The sequence below is a fragment of the Lissotriton helveticus genome, chromosome 10 (genome assembly GCF_964261635.1).
Source record: "Lissotriton helveticus chromosome 10, aLisHel1.1, whole genome shotgun sequence".
In the NCBI taxonomy this organism is placed as follows: Eukaryota; Metazoa; Chordata; class Amphibia; order Caudata; family Salamandridae; genus Lissotriton; species Lissotriton helveticus.
The window spans coordinates 266,691,522-266,704,046 of record NC_136071.1 but is presented as its reverse complement, the minus strand read 5'-3'; positions in this window follow the sequence as shown (position 1 = coordinate 266,704,046).

The window sequence follows — 12,525 nt, the reverse complement described above, 5'->3', positions numbered from 1 at the left end:
CCGTTGGGAGAGGGCCTCTAAGCTTTCACAAGAAAAAATTGGAAATCCCTACACATTCCAAAACTCAACACAGCACTCAGCATGAACCCACCCAATAAACACCAAGATATGGAAAATATCGCAAATGCTACCCAACAATGGCTTAGCAAGGCGGCTGAGTCCTGCCTACTTACCCCTAATGCCAAGGGCAACAGACATCGTCCCCCTGTCCCGTGGTTCAACGAATCACTAAAAGAGGAAAAAACCAAATGCAAGATACTTGAAAGACTGCGGCGAAAAGACTTCGCTCCCGACAAGAAAAAAAGTTACCAACTTGCTAGAAATCTATACCACACCGCATGCAAGAAAGCACGCGCCATGCATGTCTCCAATACTATCACGGAAGCTGTAAACAAAGCTAAAACACTGTTTAATATGGTCAAAGATCTAGCTGGGGCTCAAACTACAGCCCGACTCGCCCGTTAAACGAGAGGCAATGCCAGGATCTCGCCCAATTCTTCTCCGATAAAATAGATAAATTAATCGTTGAATAGATAGTAACATCATTGATTCCACTCTACAGGAAGAGTTGGAGTATACCCCTATTGTAAATCAGACCTTACAATACTGGCCGCCTATCACAATTGATACTTTACAATCCATCATGAAGACAATCAAATCTGGCTCTCCGCAGGATCCCATTCCTATCAATATTATGAAACTATTGGACACCCCCTCCCTTGAAATTATTGTTGACACACTAAACGCGTCTCTGGAGCTCGCCACGGTGACCCCACTTTTAAAGAAACCTACAGCAGACCCGGAAAAACTAGCTAACTACAGGCCCATCTCACTTCTCCCAGCTTTTTCCAAATGTCTGGAAAGACATGTGCACTCCGCCCTAACTCTTTTTTCGAAAGACTCCCTTCTCCATCCAACCCAGTCAGGATTTCGAAACCGCTCTGCTGGGTGTCTCAGAAACCATTCGGAAACTCCTCGACAACGGTCAAGCGGTTGCGCTTATTCTTCTCGATCTAAGCGCAGCCTTTGACACTGTGTCGCACCAAAGGCTGCTCACCACGTTAGAAAACAATGGAATTCGTGGTAATGCCTTACAATGGATCAGATCCTTTTTGGACCAACGGACGTTCCAAGTAGCATCATCCGTTGCGTGCTCGGGACCTGTCAATTCCCCTCACGGAGTACCGCAGGGCTCTATCCTCAGCCCGCTTTTTTTCAACCTTTATCTTAGACCCCTGGTGGACCTAGTGGAGAAATCAGGACTTAGCCTAATGTAGTATGCAGATGATTCACAGATTATAGCCTAATGTAGTATGCAGATGATTCACAGATTATTTTTTCGCTGTCTGAATCCCATCCTTCATCTCCGTCCCTCCTCAAACAAGGTCTCCTGAATATCTTTCACTGGATGACTTCTAACCAGTTGAAATTAAACGGAGACAAGACGGAGATTCTCCTTCTGGGTAAGCAGCCAGATCTTTGGAGCACCTCACACTGGCCTTCCCAGATGGGAAATCTGCCCACACCAGTCACCCATGCTAGGAATCTGGGGTAATTTTGGACAATTCATTGTCCATGAAGCAGCAGGTCAGCAAAGTAGTCGGCCTCTGTTTCACTATCCTAAAATGGCTCAGAAAGATCCTATGGATGCTGCCCAGCTCCACGCAGAAAACAGTTGTCAATGCCTTAGTTACATCTCGGCTTGACTACGGGAACATCCTGTACCTAGGTGCAAACAAAGCAGTTATAACGAGACTACAGCTTGTACAAAACTCGGCTGCTAGACTTCTTTTTCACATACCAAAAAACACCTGCGTGTCCCCCTACCTGCGTGAACTCCACTGGCTTAGGGTGGAAACCCGCATTAGATTCAAGACCCTAAACTATATGTTTAAAATAAAAGCCGGCACTGCACCTAAATACTTGCAGGCATTAGTGCATCCCTACATCCCAAAAAGAAACCTACGGTCACAATCAGCAGCAAATTTCTGTGTGCCCAGATTCAAGCTCTCCATGATGGGAGGGAGATCCTTTGCCCATCAGGGTCCATCCATCTGGAACGCACTACCACCCCATATACGCAAGGAGGGGAGTTACTCCAGGTTCAGAAAAGAAATAAAAACCTGGTTGTTCGATCAATAATCTTGAACGACTTTAGATGAATGCTCTCCATCTTTTGTGCTGTGTTCTAGGCGCCGGGAAACCCGTTTTGGGTAGCTGTTGCGCCCTACAAGTTAAAAAAATAAATAAATAAATAAAAAAATTGGGATTAATGAAGGACTGAAGAGGACGCTACACGTGCACAGCATCCCGAATATTCATTCAGTCGGGTCCCATGATAGAATTGCAGATCAATCATCTTACACCCTCTGGCACAATGCCGTTTTCTGTCTGAGAGCTGGAAGCCTGCTTAACAGCTGCTACATATTCCCTAAATGGCCCTCATATATCCTGGGGGCGGGATGTTGACGGCATAAGGCTGGCATAGGCCTCAGCATTGACATTACAGTATGCTAAACTTTTCAACCAGTCCTGCAGTTTAGGAGCAGTTTTTCTTCCCCAATGTATGGCAATTTCTCTTTTGGCCAAGAGTAGACCCAGTGAAGCAAATCTCCTGACTTCTTTTGGGAACTGAACTGTGTATCCTAACAGCGCATTCTCGGGATAGGCTGGAGAGGGAGTCTAACCATTTTCCCCAAGGTCTTATGAACGTCCATCCAATAAGCCTGTAATCGGGGGCAAGCCCGAACCAGGTGTATGAAATCGGCGTGAGGTGTGGTGCATTTTAAACAAGTATGGGGCCTAGCAGCATCTATCCTGTGTGCCATGATGGGTGTGAAATAGGCGCGACGCAGAAACTTAAAATTAAGCAGCTTAGGTCTACTGTTGAGGGAAATCTCTTTAGTGGCCTCGCAGCAGTTTGCCCATTGTTCATCAGTTTTTTTCCTGCCAATGTCTGTCTCCCAAGCATGTTGAAGTTTAGTGTCACATACCAGTTTCGACCCTTGACCTGCTGGTAGGTCGCCTGTGTGCCCTGATGCCGCCGCTGCTGGAAGTCGAGGCCCTCATCCACCTGCAGGCTACCACCTGAGCCTCATCTCTGGGGGCCAGTGGTAGGCCCTAGGTTTCTATTTTGTGCCCGTTATTGCCTCTGTCCTCCTCGCTGCCATTGTCTTTGCCACCGTTTTCTCTCTGTATCCTGTGCCCGTTATTGCCTCTGTCCCCCTCGCTGCCGTTGTCTTTGCCACCGTTGTCTTTGCCACCGTTTTCTTTCTGCATCCTGTGCCCGTTATTGCCTCTGTCCCCCTCGCTGCCGTTGTCTTTGCCACTGTTTTCTTTGTGCATCCTGTGCCCGTTATCGTCTCTGTCCTTCTTTGGCTAGAACTCTGGTTAAATATATTGCATAGAACTCCTCAACTTTGTATACCCTATACTCACTAAGTATATATACCATTTATATAATTAGATACATGACTTTACTCTGACACTACATTACCCATGTTTCTGATGAGATGATCCTGTCTCACATTATTGTTTTTAGGTTGAGCATCAGCACGCAAGCACTGTCTGCAAGACCTGCTGTAATCACTCTATTGAGTGTAATCCAGCCTCCTGCCTGAAATTGGTACACTGCTGCATCGCTTTAATTTCCTGGTTCTTTATTGGTTAGTGCTCCGATACATCATTTCCGGTTTTACGCAAGGAGCACCAGCAAATAACGTTTTCCTAACACTCCTAAATGTTATTGTTTTTGTTGGGGACTACTTGTTTATTTAATGTCCTATAAGTGTGTGGCACGCATATATACATAATCAGCACAGTCCCATTTCACTAGTGCTGCGCTGTTTATGGTTTCATTGTTGTGTATCTTTCCTTGCTCCTCCAACCCAGACTTTCTGCTCTCAGTCCCCCTCCCTTCTCCCCCTCCCCTCCTGTCAGTCACCAGGCTCCAGCTTGTGTAAACAGCAGGCGCATATCTTTATGCGTTGCTCACCACAAATTCAACGTTGCTCTTTACCTTTCGATATTAGCATTTAATATATATTTAATTTAATATTGTAGCCACCCACCTTTCTTTTGTGATGCCCGCCGAAATCAACTTTTTAAAATCTTTCGTTGTTTTCAAAAGTTGCAAAATCTCAGCTTTAACTTTCAAAAATTAGGGCCTTTGTGCCCATTTTCAACAGTTTGGTGTTGTCGCTTTTCTTACATGAGCACAGCTTTTGTGTTGCCTGGACGTAGGTATCATTGAGATCCCTGGAATTCCTGCAGACATAACGGGCAGAGGCAGAAGGTTTATTCACTTTAGCTGATCAGACCTCGAGAGTTTCACACCCCGCCTCCTTTTTCGCATTGTGGGCTGCAGCGCTGCGTGGCTTACACAGAGTGGTCCCAGAGAGCCTGTCTATCTCGCCTTCCACAGGAGGCTCGCTTCGCAACAGCACACAATTTAGTCCACCTACATCTTCTCTGATGACCCTCCATCGCTATCTTAGATTCTCTCACTAGGCGAATTTTCTTTCTTCCTTCTTAGGACTGTCGTGAATAAATGGTTTGAATTCATTCCCTCACTTCCCTCCCCTATTGTTTGTTCATGTGACAGCCATCATAAAAAGTGGTCTGAACTTGCTAATGGTTTTAAAATGCCTTATTTCCTTCTTTCTTTCCTTTTTTCCCCCCAAATTCCTTCCACTAAATTATAAAAATGTATTTTTGCCAAAGGGTTGCCAAACAAATTATTGTTTAAACACAGGCATGTCCAATTCACTGTCCTCAAGATGATCGCTAGTATCTAAGTTGAGGGATCGAAACGTCGACACCAATGTACCATATGGTACTAAATACTGTGGATATAATGCACAATGGTACTAATACAAAATCAAGTCTTCCTAAAGAATGCTAGAAAACAGACCTCCCTCTTCCTTGCCTGAACCCCCTCCCTCCTAATTTTGTGTCCTTGTTTTGTTTGTGTGGGTCACAGGTTGCACTCCACTTGAAAAATGTTGTCACTAACTGTAGATTAAAGCATATTGTTTAAATAAATTCTGTCCAGCTGGACAAAGAACATATTGTCTATTTAGCATATGTTGATTATTTGATTTTTACCTGTTGTCTAGTGACCACTGTCTTTAATAACGCTTCGCAATAGTTGTCATTGATCGTGAGTGCAACAGATGGTTGCCGCACAGCACAGTAAACACCCTTTTTGTGAAACACACCACATCATGTGACATAGACCTCTCACACTCTGAGCGAAGTTGGCGTTCTCTCTGCAATAGATCTTATTGTTTCATTAACTTTAAAAAATGTGCCCACGACCCAACCATTTGTGGTTTTCTGTCTGCTGTCTGCAAGCAAATGCCAGGAGAGCTATGCTGTATTTGCAGAAAAAGTGGGATTTTTTCCAGCTGCAGACAAAAATGGCTGTTGTGTCTCTATTGATTATAATAAATAAAGAAACCACACTTGTATAACAGGCTTAAACCTTGTCCTCGTTTGTGGCCCACAGCTTGTTTCAAAACAGTTCATGTTTAAAAAGAACTAAACTCATATACTCAACTGGTCTGTTTTTATAAAACTGTAAAAATGCAGCCTCTCTTCCTGTTCAAGCTGCATAAAGGGGGCTCTGGAGAAGTACAGAATAGGTAAATGTTGTTGTCAAATGCCAAAATCAAGCGCCACAGTGAACGTTTTTATGTTTTTACATTATAATTTCTTTGACGTTTTGTTGTTTTTCGCCTGCTGGAAGTGTTTGTTTCCTCATCTATAAAATCGAGCCACAGTAGCGAATAACTTACTTCACTGATGTGCTCAGGTACTAACCCTGGGCATAGTACTACGCTATGCTCACGGAACGTGAGTAGTTTGCGCTACTACTCACTGCACAAATTGTACATAACACAGTGCAAAAACGTGTAGTGTACCGGGCATTTTTTTGCTTGCTTGCAGTCCTCAGAGTCAAGTTGGCCGCCGCGAGCGAGCAAAATCAACACCCAGGCGAGACTTTTTCCTCATTTGCGATCAGTCACATCATGTTGCCGATCGCGAGCGTGGAAAATAAACCTCCCGGCGAGATTCTCAATGTGGGGAGGTCAGGTTTCTCATCATGAGTGGTCGCGTATGCTCGCGACGAGAAACTACCAGTCCGCATTGAGAAAGCTGCCGCTGGAGTACAACTCTACTTGAGCGGCAGAAAACGACCGCCTACACTGTGCAAGATGCCGTTTGCAATGATTGCACAATGCAGACAAGCATCTTGGACTGTGCAATCAGTGTAAACAGAATTTTTCCTACTGCACTATGCAGTTCGCTTAGCTACACGAAGCATGCATAGTGCGAAGTGCACTTCGCGTAGCTACGCATAGCGCTACTACGCAAACTACTCCTAGGGTTATTAGGTACCAGTAATTCGCTACTTTTACACACACTAAATTACTTTTAGGGGTGCTGAATGTGTAAAAGATGGGATGCTTTTTAAATGAACCACTTTCATGTATATACTAGATACGATTTCCATCAGCATTGCAAAACAGAACAAACACAATGGCTCATAGGCCATGTCATATGTGACACGCCAGTCAGTATTGTTTTTTTAGTATGAAGACTTGCATTATATCATTTGATTTTTTTGGTTCGTTACCTTGTAATTAGCAAATAGATGCCCCTGCATGCAAAGTGTGCTTGGTTAAAAATCCAACTGATAGGTTCAAGTATGGGACCTCAAGATTGCCCTGGGCCAAAGGCACACATTCCCCTCATTCTATTTGTTTGCTTTTTGGTGCATGCTAATCTGCATATGAGTGGGTAAAGCAAAACTACCAATACCATACAAATCAGATTTTTAGACAAATGGGTGACACATAACGTAAATGTTTCTATGCAATAAAAAAAGCACTTGCAATGCAATAGGTCTTGCATTAGTGAAAGTTTGAGCTATTGGCATTGAAAATGACAATGCCTTTTATTTATGTGTTTTGAAAACCTACATGTGGTATGTAAACAAGTACTTTGTACTTATAGTCCTTGCTTACGTGAAGCAAGGCTGACAGTAAAAAAGGTACAGTTACTGCTATCCTTGCTTCCCCTCAGCAACTGTAAGGACAAAGTGTGTTTACGCACTGCTTGCAGGTTTTCAAAACACATAAATGAAAGGCATTGTCATTTACAATGCCAAAAACTCAAACTCTTGCAAATGCGAGACCTATTGCATTGCAAATGCTTGTTTACTGTAGTTAGCAAGGGACTCTTCCGTATATACAATACAATGTATTCCCTATGCATAAACTATGAGTCTGGGGTGATAACTGCTCCTTTCATCTCTTAAACAATGACCCTGGTGTTAGAACCGCTCATTGTATTTTACTTCATTATACAATGATTTTCCGTTGCTATACACAAGCGCCTTTCATTATCGAGAACTACCGTTCTCATGAGCGCCGGGTACTAACTTCGGCTTTTGTGCTTGTATGGCAAGTAAATAGACTAGAGTTCGTCCAGCTCTCCTTCCCGTAACTCTCTCAGTTGTGGAGGTGCATAGAAGCATATAAGGTACGTCATCTATTGTTCACAGGGGTGGTCCATTTTCTTGATATCATGTACATCTGGGACTGTGATTACACGGCCGGATCGCTTAGCTTTGTGATTTTCAGTGCAACCCTGTTATAGAGAGCAGCCATGCCGCCACACTGTGATGTTTTACACTACAGTACTCTAATTTTGCCTCAGGTTGACCCAGTTCATAGAGAGTGACCTTTTGCACTACAGTATTAGGAATATGTGCCATTACAACGCATGCCTTGCAACGCCAACCTTTACCCCGACGTTCTGTCAGGGGAGCACTAGAAGTAGGAATAGATTAATTTTCTATTTCAACTCAAGTGTGTGTAACAGTAGGGAAGGTGTTGGAGTTAAATCCAACACCTTCTAACCACTGCTGCACACCTTTTTTGTTGCAACGGCATTCAGTGTAATGGCATGCGTTGTAACGGCATGCGATGTAACGGCATGCGATGTAACGGCATGCGATGTAACGCCATGCGATGTAACGCCATGCGATGTAACGCCATGCGATGTAACGCCATGCGATGTAACGCCATGCGATGTAACGCCATGCGATGTAATGGCATGCGTTGTAATGGTTGTGTAGTAAAGGCTGCTTCCCCAGTATTAGCCACACATAATGAAGGCTGGTAGTGTGAGGCTCTTGCGGTGCTGGAAATTAGATAGACCTAGATAGAGACTTCCCATTATTACTTGACATAAACAGTGATAATTCAACTACACAGCTGGCACCCTTGATGCTACGATAATAATAGAGAGTGATATAATATAATCTACGGTACAGGGGCTCTGTAGGATTGTGGTCATGTTGATTCGTTGACTTTACTTCAGGCTTGTTCTGTAAATGCACACTTACCTCTGCACTTTGTGAGGGGACCTATGACGGTTGAGCTGTTCCCAGCATACATGACCAGGGTAAGGTTTTCTAAATGTTCACCAGGAAAATAGGTTCACCTCACGCTAACCTTCGAAGTGTTGGTGCTGGACACTAGTGGTATTTTATCTACATGTTAAGCATGAGTAACTGCTTCTGTTTATCTAGTTTGCTGCTCCTTGTGGACCTTACTATGATGATGGGGCCACCAGTATAGCCATTGAGATTATTGCATGGCTTGTATGTTTTTTCTACATAACGTTTTTAAGGTCTGGGCCTGATCCAGCGCATGCGCTAGGCTCGGCCGAGACATTTAGTAGGGCTCTGAGAAATGCTACTTTGCATGCGCCTTATACCATGCTGATCGCCGACCAGGCAGCACTTGCGGTGACGCGCGTGCACCATTACTTTCGCCACACAAGCACGCGCTGTTGCTGAGCCCTGGATCGCGATCACTTTCACTTTTGCTGCTGTGCGTGTGCCTTTCAAGGTCAATACTTGTTACTTACATGGCATCTGGCAGAGGACTCGCCTGGCACTGCAGGGTCTGCCCACCCTATGATTCAAGGCCACACCCACAGCAGAGCCTGCAGAACCAGTGAACCTTGTGACACACGGATCGGGCGCGGGAGAGGCCCACACTAGCCATTACATGTCCAGGCGAGACATGAGCCGAGAATGACACTGCTGATGTCACCTGTCAATCAACATTTGTGCTCTCAAGTAAGGGCGGGCGTAGGCAGAACCCAGCGTCGCTCTGTGATTGGTTGAGGTTCACGGTTTAGTTGATTGAAAAGAATCGTAAAACAAACAGGGGCCTTTACACGCTGCTCACTATCTGTGCGGGAGACACTTTTACTTCACTGTATGTGCTTGAGCCCGGGACCAAAGAGCTCTCCCTTAGAACCCGATGTTCATGCACGTGCTCATCGTGATCTCAGCTCCTGCAAGACTTTGAGCTGATTCAACGTGTGATCGTTGTACCTGGAGACTGAAGTGTGTGTTCTGCACGAGAACATGTGTGTTTAGAACCTAGTTTCTGCAAATGACAATTAACGTACGTCCTCAACACAATCCACGTATGTCCTCACCACGCAATCCACACATGTCTTTAACATGCTAGCTCTCTACTAGGAGGCCAGTGGGTGTGTCCAGCAGTGGTCACTTTACTCAAACTCGTGATCTACATGTGATCTGTGTACATACATGGCGGGACAAGTAGGAGTTCTACATGTGATCTCTGTACATACATGGCTGGACACGTAGGAGTTCCACATGTGCTCTCTGTGTGTGATCCATATGTAAGGCTGGGCCTCCAAAAGTGATCTCTGCGGGCGCATTCTGCATGTGGTCTCTGGTGGTGACTTGCGTGAGCGATAAACACGTGGTTAGAAATTGACTCACATATTTAACAGATCCAGCTATTTTCATTTATTTTACTCCAGCTGCTGTCCTTCGGCCGTAGAAAGACTCCTCGGCTGCCCCACGCAGCCATACTGTTACTTGTTAATGTAACCCCATTTATACCCAGATTACCCTAAATGCATTAGTGTGTTTTGAATAGATATGTTCAGTCTGCAGACTGGTCTCCATGGCAACGGCGCGCGCTGGGTGCAGAGGTAAATCCATACATGTATTGGTACATGTAGAACAAAGTGAGCGCAGCAGGGACTTTTCAACCCATCGGTACATTTACTGCCCGTGGGCCTGGGACACGTGACCTCAGAGGCAGGGATGCCCCCCTCCCACTTTCCTACCCTCTCCCCCCGACTCAGGGTGAAGCCTGTTCAGCTTGGCATCTGGTTAATGTTTGCACTAACATCAATCAGGCCACGGGCAGTGCTGGAACTAGAAAAAAACTTACTCCGGGAACCCATAAACTGGGGGTCAAGTTGTGGCAGAGGAAAGGGAGTGAACAGACGAAGGGGGGAGCGTGACTTGTCAACTTGTACTTTTATTATAAAAAAATTCTGAAAAGAAATTGACAAGAAGGATGAATGTGAGAGTAACTCTGCTCTTGTTTGCTTAGTTGGTAACAAAGAGAGTGACATTTTATATTACTGACAGGAGTAAGATAGCTGTTGCAGAAGCATTGGGTGCCAGCAGTATTGACCGGAGTGTGATCTGGGTGAGACCACAGTTCCAGGAGAGCTCAGCGTTTTGTCCAGTCACAGTTTTAAAAAAATATATATATTTTTATTGCTTTGAAAATCAGGGCAACATTTTTTTTACATTCATCAAAGATGCATCATTAGCTGTAATTACATCATGATAATAAGGCAAGATAATAAGGCAACACTGCTCATCACCACCCCCACCTAACACAAAATCAGCATTAAGAGCCCCTTACCCCGATCGTCGACCACAGTAACATCCCACTATGGGGAAACATCTGCCCTCCTCCCCACACTTGCGTAGGCAGTAGCTATGTTGGGCTTCCCCGATTACATAGAGTGTTGTTCTAGTGTGGTACGTGCAGTGTAACACTTTAAGTTGGACTAGCCGGAGTCGCGAGGGATGGCCGTTTCACGTGGTGAGGGACAGGGTTTCCTGCCATTCTGAGTCGTCAAAGTCGCCCACATCACGGGACCAGGTCTGTCGCAATTTGGATGTCGGGTCTGGTAAGTTGTTGATTAATTTACGGTACGTAAAGGACGTCGCCCTGCTAGTCATGTGTTCTGTCAGGAGTCTATCGTCCAATGGGGTTGCCTCTCGTAGGGAAGTGCCCAGAGGTATGGCTGCTTTCATTGCATGTCGGATTTGGAGATATCTAAACTGTTCTGTCTGCGGCATGCCGTATTGAGTTTCTAGGTGCACGAATTCGACCACCGCCCCCTTTTTCCAAAGGTCACCCACTACGGAGATACCAATATTGTCCCTTTTCTGAAACCCTTTGCTTTTACAAAGGCTGCCCAGCTTTTGTGCGTCCCACAGTGGTGTCATTAATGTGATAGTTCCTACGCACTTTAATCGGGTCATCGCGTAGTACCATATCTGAATTGTGTGTGCTGTAGGACCAAGCAATCCTGAGGGCATACGCTTTTAATAGAGGATCGCCATCAGCCCTTCCCCATCTAGGTTCTGCCGATCTGCTTGGTACGCCGGTTCATCCTGCGGGCATGTAACCAATAATTGATTATTTTAAGATGCACCGCCTGTTGTAATTGGATCTAGGACCCTAATTAAATATTCCCGATTCATGCCCTTATGTGGTTATAATAAATCATATGCTTATAAAGGCATAAGAATCATATCCATATTTAGTCATAGCCAAAACAGTCCAAATACGGCAAGGCTACTCCAATAGACTCCTAGAAAGTACAACGCGTTCTTTAAACAAACCAAGCCTCCAGCAGCCCGGGAATTCCCCCTGCTTCTGTTTTGATTCGTCCTAGAACTCCTGGAGTCCTAAAAGAACTGCAAGTTCTTAGTGACGTCTTATGTCCAACCTTACATCAAACTCGACACTTTCCAGGTATAAATATACCAGCCTCTGCCTTAAGCAAACACACAGTGGTTTGGAGCAGATCGGCTATCTACTTATCCAAAGCCCAGCTGATGCGAGTGCCGAAGGAAGCCGACCCTCCCATTGACGCACTGAGAGAGACGCTGTCTTTTCTCCTGCCGAGAAAATCCAGCTCCAGTGTTTCCAGTCACCCTTGCGGGTTGCTGGGAGATCGAGTCCTGAGAGAGAGATACAAGACCTCCTTCATTCTGTAACCAAGGTACGGAGCTGATTAGATCCTCAGAGAATTCTTGATTCAGATTCTTGGCAAAACTAACTTAACTTAAACTTCAGCTCACTTACTCCTTCCCACGTACTAGGCTTAGGTTAGGTACACCGGGGTAGGCGTATCTTAGAAGCACCAGTTGAGCACGTTTAGTCAATGATTTTAAGTATGTATATATTTTATCCGTTTTAAGTATCATATGGCTCAGAAACCATATAAATGCTTTTACAGTATTATTTCATAATACTCATTTTACTGTATGCACTTTACTTCATGATAAGTATTGCAATAGTGGCAATTCATTTCTCTTGCATGAGAAAGAAGACTGCTAAATAAATAACACCTTTTATTGAAAACGCC